This window comes from Lissotriton vulgaris, chromosome 2_1 (assembly GCF_964263255.1).
Source record: "Lissotriton vulgaris chromosome 2_1, aLisVul1.2, whole genome shotgun sequence".
Taxonomy (NCBI): Eukaryota; Metazoa; Chordata; class Amphibia; order Caudata; family Salamandridae; genus Lissotriton; species Lissotriton vulgaris.
This window is the reverse complement of record NC_141687.1, coordinates 1428931070-1428938309: the sequence shown is the minus strand read 5'-3', so window position 1 is coordinate 1428938309 and position 7240 is coordinate 1428931070.

The window sequence follows — 7240 nt, the reverse complement described above, 5'->3', positions numbered from 1 at the left end:
AATACAATCACAATTAAATCTCATTACAGTGTAACCAATTCGGCTACACAATAACTACCTGACAACTAACATTGAGTTTATTAAGGTTTAACTATAAATTAAAAATAGTCTTAGCATCACAGTATAGAAATACAGGGCAAACAGAATAAGTCCAAATCTCCTAAAGAGATTTACCCTATATAACAAAAAGCATACAACTAATTCAGTTATAGCGATGCAAATGATCAGGAGAAAGAATTGAACGTTAAATTACATCAGTGGATTTTCAAAGGTAAGCATGAGCATGCTATCTTTCCCTACTATATCCTAAAAGGGACAACTCTAAATTAAGAAGCATTGAGTAGGAATGAATAATATAGGGTGTCAGCTGTCAGAGTCTTCAGTAGAAGAAACGCCAACTAAGGTTCATGTAGCATAAAGCCACACAAAGCATAAGCGATCCATACCTCATGAAGTCCTAAGATGCTTCTCTGTCCCTCACTAAGTTACAGCATAAGATATTAGTTGCATTCAAGATAAATCACGTGATGGTCTCCATTAACCTTGTATGATCCAGACACAAATTGGCTACTGGCACCACCTTTCCCATACTGATTAGTTGCTACTTCACTCGTCCTTGGCCAGTCTTCTCCTCCTCCATGTGAACTTGCCTCCTTGCCTGTTACCGTGTTTCTCCTTGCCAGAATCCATCTTCACACCTTGCTATCTTACTAAAACACAAACCCTTCTTTACTAACTAATGAGGCTTTGTCCACGGCTGCAATAAAGACAAAAAATGCAAGCAGACACATTCTACATTGAAGGTTAAATACAAATTAGAATGTGAGCTTGTCCTAAAGCAACTCTCGAGGCCCAAAAATAATGTTCACTTAATAGTGCATGGATTACAAATGTGTGCACATTTCCAAACACATAGCAAATGCAGGTTTTTAGCGCATGAATGAATTGCAAAATATTAAGGAAAAAATGTTATTTCAAAATGCACTAATATGAATATAATTTTTTGTTACACATACAAATGTTTAAACATTAGTCTACACATACATCTTATTTAATTAACTTCACAATGAGACACATTATACTCTTTAATTTCTTTCTAAGGCATTGATATTTAAATGTTGTAAAGATCTTTATTAGTCACATTTCTATGCACACAATTTATAAATCCCATTGGTTTTCACGTGGAGTACTTTAAATATACAATACCCCATCTTGCTTAGTAATATCAGTACACAGAATATATTTGAGTCCTGACTACACATAATTATAATGCACGCCTACAGTATCTTAGGGTGAGATCAAAATTGTGCTGCTCCTATTCCCACATTATAGGGAACAGAGGTTCCTAGCTCATTTAGAGTCATCACAATACAATATAGATCACAATGGAAGGCTATACGTTATGGTTTCCTTACCCAGCCGGGCAAGGAGTTTATTCCAAAGAAACAATGTTAAATGCACATTACAATATTTACACAAATATAGTATGACACAAGCCTGTGCCGTACCGAGAAAAGAAAGAAAGAGAATAATAGTAGAGTGAAAGGGGTGTGTTTTCAGGCAAAGGAACAAGGAGCAGAACAGGGCACTGTAGGAAAATTTAAGAATAATAACAGTATTGCCTAGAGTGGAACATACACACTCTTATCAAAAATAACGTAAATGTATGTCAACTCATGGGTGTCGACGTTTCGATCCCTATTGCTCAGTTAATTAAATGGGATCATCATCAGGACTTAGAAATAAATATGCCTGAAAGTAAAAGCCTGTTAGGAGAAACAAAGAAAGTAAAAAAAAATTTTTAAGAGTACACATAAGGAGTATTTCTCACATGTCTGTTATCTTTGTAACACATCCGGAATCGCAATCTGTGACTTGTGAGGGGTGGACGTGCTGAGTAAACACAACAAGTACTACTTTGAGATCATTCGGAATCGCTGTGACATGCGTGGTACGATTAGGTATGGGCTGTGTGGTGACAGTGATTGACTTGACTTATAGTGGTGAGTGGATGTGGGTGTTGGTCAAGGGCCATAATTATAGCTCATGGTGAGAGTGATCGTGAGTAGTGTTCACTAGAATTAATGCTAGGGGAGTCTACTTCTGATGTTGCCAAGGGGGTGAGTTCCACTCCTACCTCTGTTGTTGAGGTTTTGGTTTCGCGGGAATTTTCGGTAGACTCTCTTAGTTAAGAGGTTTGTCGCACAACGAGGTTGCGCTGACCGTGCTAGATATTCATTTCAGGCGTCTGGTCAAGCTAGGCACAAAAAAGACTAAACGTCAATTGTGTGCTTAGAAACTAAGTTTAAAAATGAAATATGATAAAGTAAATTATACCCGGGGTCAGTAGACCCTAATGGTCCTTGTGGGGATCCAGTTACACTGAGGGTTCTTTAAGTAAAAAAACGGTAGTCCGTTTCCTTTTGGTTTCGCGTGCTGAAAATAATTAAAAAAGCGAAGCCATTATAAGTAATCTAATGAGAAAGGTTTTTGGTTTACCGGGCTATATATATAGCAGTGCGGTGGTCTACCTTGGTTCCTCAATGGGTAGAGGGAAAACGGGGTCGCTGTGGTAGGGCTTCAATGGCCGTCCAAGCTTGGCTCCATCGATTTGGGGCTCGGGCGCTAAAAATAATTAATAATTGGTTCAGTGTGCGTCTCAGGGACTGGCCACAGAAGTGAGGGCTTCTAAGGTCGGGCTGACTTACCGAGTCGGGAATGCGGCTCGCGTCTGGTCTGGAACCTCGGTCAGATTACCGGTTCCTTCCTAAGGGTTCGGGGAGTTATTCGTAGTCCCGTTTACAAGTCACGTGACTGTTAGTACGGGCGCCATCTTTGAATGGCGAGTTTAGTAAAGCAGCAATGGCTGCCATCTTGGAGTGGATATCTTAGAGCAACAAGTTGGTGCGCTATTGAGAAAGGTATAAGGGCGATAGTGGCATGCTTAAAAAAGTGAAGGGTGACTCGTGACACAATATGCATTAAAATTAAAAATAGATCAGCCCCGTGTGTTGGTTACAACTTTTTTGGTCTAATTGAATCTTCACATTCATTTGAAGAAAACGTCCCTTGTAATTAATTAAATTACTGTTCAGAGAGACACCTCCCTCTCTTCGGTGGGGACAACACTTCTGTAGTCGTGTAGTTCATTCAACAGTCCTGTAATAGTGTGGTTCATTCAGAGTAATGTGGTCCAATCCTCACTCCGATTCAGGCCTGTGTGAATGGTGTTGAATTGTATGATGGATTTCAATTCTTCCCGGTTCAAGAGTTGCTGCATATTACCACCTCTCTGCGGCAGTTTGATGGATTTCAAGATAGTCCATTTCAGGTCGTCTGCCGTGTGGTTCATGCTGGTATAATGTTCTACCAGTGGGGCATTCAGAGTCCCACATCTTATGCGGCTCCGGTGCTGGCTTATCCTTGTCTTTATTTTCTGTGTTGTTTGCCCCACATACATACGGGGGCAGGGGCAAAGAACCGCGTAAATTACGTTACAAGTATTGCAATTCGTGAAGTCTTTCATGTGAATTGTGACATTATTGTGACTAAAAGTGCGTCCCTCAAGTGTCAAATCACATACAATACATTGTCCACATTTTACATGCCCTCTCAGTGGTGGTAGACCCCAACTGGACTCAATTGTGTTATTTGGGGGTGGTGCAGGTAGAGCTGCCCGAACCAGGTGATCTTTCAGGTTTTTACTCTTCTTAAATGCAAATAGGGGTTTGTTCAGTATTAGCTGGCCTGAATTTAAGGTTGGCCAGTGTCGCAAAATAGTTTTGCGAATTTTATTGGAAATTGGTGAAAAGGTTGTGACGCAAGCAATCCTTTCTGATCTCTCCCTGATTTTTGGTTCCAAAAGTAACTCCCGGGGACAATACCATGCCCTCTTAGAGGCATTTCTGATTATTCTATTCGGGTATCCTCGAGCTTTAAGCTTTGAGCATAAGACACCTGCCTCCCTAAAGTAGTCAGTTTTTGATGAACTGTTCCGCCTGATGCGGAGGAACTGTGAGTAAGGGAGTGAATCTTTAAGTGCTTTCGGATGATTACTATCATATCTCAGTAAAGTGTTGCGTTCAGTTGGTTTTCTGTAAAGGCGAGTTAGTAATTCGCCTGCCTCATAATATATTGTTAGGTCCAGCAATGGTATCTCTGTTTTATGCTGAGAGAGAGTGAATTGCAGATTATCGCAGTTATTGTTCAGCCAATGCAAAAAGGAACCCAACATCCCTTCATCCGAGTTCCAAATCAGGAAAATGTCATCTATGTACCTTCGCCAGATACCAATGCTGGCTCTAAAGGGGTTTGTGTCTGACAAGATTGTGCTCGTCTCCAGGGCATCCATATACAGAATTGCCAGATGGGGAGCAAAAATCGCTCCCATCGATGTGCCTTTGATCTGTTGAAAGAACATACCATCAAAGACAAAAAAGTTCTTTGTAAGACAAAGTTCCAGTAGTTGTAATATGAACAGTGTCGGGACTCTGTGGGGCCGTGGCCTGGAATCTAAAATTTTTTCAATGACCAGTAGAGCCGCTCCCTGGGGTATGTTAGTGTAGAGCGACTCTACATCAAGTGTACAGAGCGTCTGATTGTTGGGGTCAAAAGGGTGATGTTCAACAAGATTAATCATTTCCATGCTGTCACGGACATAACAGCAAGTGGAAGGCACAAAGTCCTTGATAAAAAAGTCCACATACGAACCTAGTCCCACAAGCACACCCAGAGTGAGTATGTGCGTTCTTGTGAGTGAATTGGTGTAAGAGAGTGTGCAAATATGCACCCACCGGAGTTTTCGACCACAATCTTAACAGCTACAGAGAGGCCGCAAATGTCTTAAAGCTGTGTATGCTATTCCATTCAAAATAAATTTTTGATCCAGAGGAAGTGATAGAAAGAGATACAATGAGATCATTGCGTCCTTGGACTAATCATAGATCGTAAACGTAAACGAAGAAACACACCAAGACTAAATTAATTTGAGAGATGAGCCTACAATATATATATATATATATATATATATATATATATATATATATATATATATATATATATATATATATATATATATATCTCTCACTGTTCCTTGTTCCACCTCGTCTGTGCACTCTCGTGTGGGTGCTTCACGTGGGTGGTGCGCCCGCATCTATAATTGCTCGATTCTCCAAGCAATTCCACAGGCACAAGCAAAAGCACTCTCGGGGGCAAGTCCAAACGATTTATTTAGGGACTCACGGTGAACAAACCAGATGCGTTTCGGCAACCGCCTTTGTCGATGGTGATAAGGTATGCACGAAACGGCCCTCTTTTATGACTTTTACATTTCCTTGAGATCGAAAACGGCATTTGCAAGCGACATGGAAGACATATTGGAATATGTTATTTCATTATTAACCATACTTTTTACCATGAACCCAATACATAAATTGCGGTGTACTTGTTTGCCAATACTGCACATCCGTGCCTTAACCATTTATACTTAATCGTATAAATTACATAGTTCATTGCATTACGGACATTTGTAACGCGCGGCTCTTTAAGGAACTACAATTCCCAAGATTCCCCCCGATATTACGTCACAGCCCATTATCATATATCGAGCCCACTGATGGGCCTAGTTTTGTAACACCAGTTGATATATTGCCCTGTATGGGATAATGCAAATCTTGAACACATGTATTCAAATAAAATGCCTACTTCAAACAGCAAAAAACAGCAAAAAACCCCACCCCCACTCCCAATTTCATTAAAGTTTTACAGAAACCCACCAAAATAAGACTAAACGAACAGGACGAGCGCGATTATGCCTCAGGCAGAATACTAACTTTTGCCAGGAAATTCGATGCTCCGCGGAGGGCTCTCCGTACTAAATTGACACCACAAACCAACTTGCAGCCTGAAACCTTAGAAACTGAGGTAACAACACCAGAACAGTCGGTGGATGAGAATGGGTCCTCAGGTGCAACAGGCGGAAAGGTGGCATTTTTTCAGGACGAGTTTCAAGTCATCCGGCAATCATGGAAACACAATACAAGAGGCAAACCCCCGGAAGTAAGAAACGGAGCGACAAGGAGAGCGGGACAATGGCCCAAAAGGCTATGGATCACCAATGGTCACAAGAAGCAAAAAGAAATTCAACAAAAAATGTTAAATCCCACATCCGATGACCTGACTATCGTTAACCTGAACTCACGAACACTCACACAAACGGAGGAAGAAGTGTTAAAGCTGGGTTTAACATTTTGTCCCCAAAGAAAATTGGAGTACACGTAAACGCGTATTGTTCTTTTCAAGTTCGCTAGGAAGGTAAAACTCCATAAGTTCTTCAAATTACGACCCCACAAATCCAAAAAGGGAGTGGGAGGCGAAGATCAAAATGAGACGGATATCCTTCTTGGACAAGATGCATATGCCATCCAGGTCTTGGAAAACCTAAGATCTGAAACGATGGGCCCTATGGAATCTGACGACCCAGCTGGGTTTCTTGGGATTAAACAAATCAATGCATTAATATCATTCAAGCCATTGTCCATGTTTTTGCCTCAAATGCCAAATGATGTGATTGATACCTTCACAGAAAAGGTCATACAAGAACTTATGAGCCTACGAACTAATGTGCGGAGAGGTAATGAGAAATGCAACCTCACAAATGAACAATTTGTGGCAAGGGCTGAGGAGGTTGCATCTATTGTCTGAAAACCGTCAGATAAAGGCAGCAATGTGGTGTTACAGACTGCAGATGCCTACAATAAAGAGGCCCTACGCCAATTGAGTGATGTTGCATTTTATAAAAGAGTGGGCAAGGATATGCATAACAAAAGCATAGGGGAGTGTCATTTGCTATTGAAAAAATGGTATGAGAAAGGGAAGATTGGGACAGAGGAATATCTGTTTTTAAGACGTCTTAACCCTATTACCCCCTGTTTTTATCACTTGCCTAATGTACATAAGAACGCATTATCACCACCTGGGAGACCCATTGTTTCCTCGCAGGGAAGCCTCCTTGAGCACATTTCAATTTATATAGACCACTTTCTAGCGAGCTTTGTAGTGAGTCTTAAATCCTACATTAAGGACACAAAAGATTTTTTGAAGCATCTATCTAACATAGAGTGGCAGGAAGGTGACCAAATAATTGTGATGGACATTAACAGCTTATACACGAATATTGTACACAAACATGGTCTGGAGGCAGTTCAATTCTTTCTTGAAAAGCGCACAATGAAATTCACTG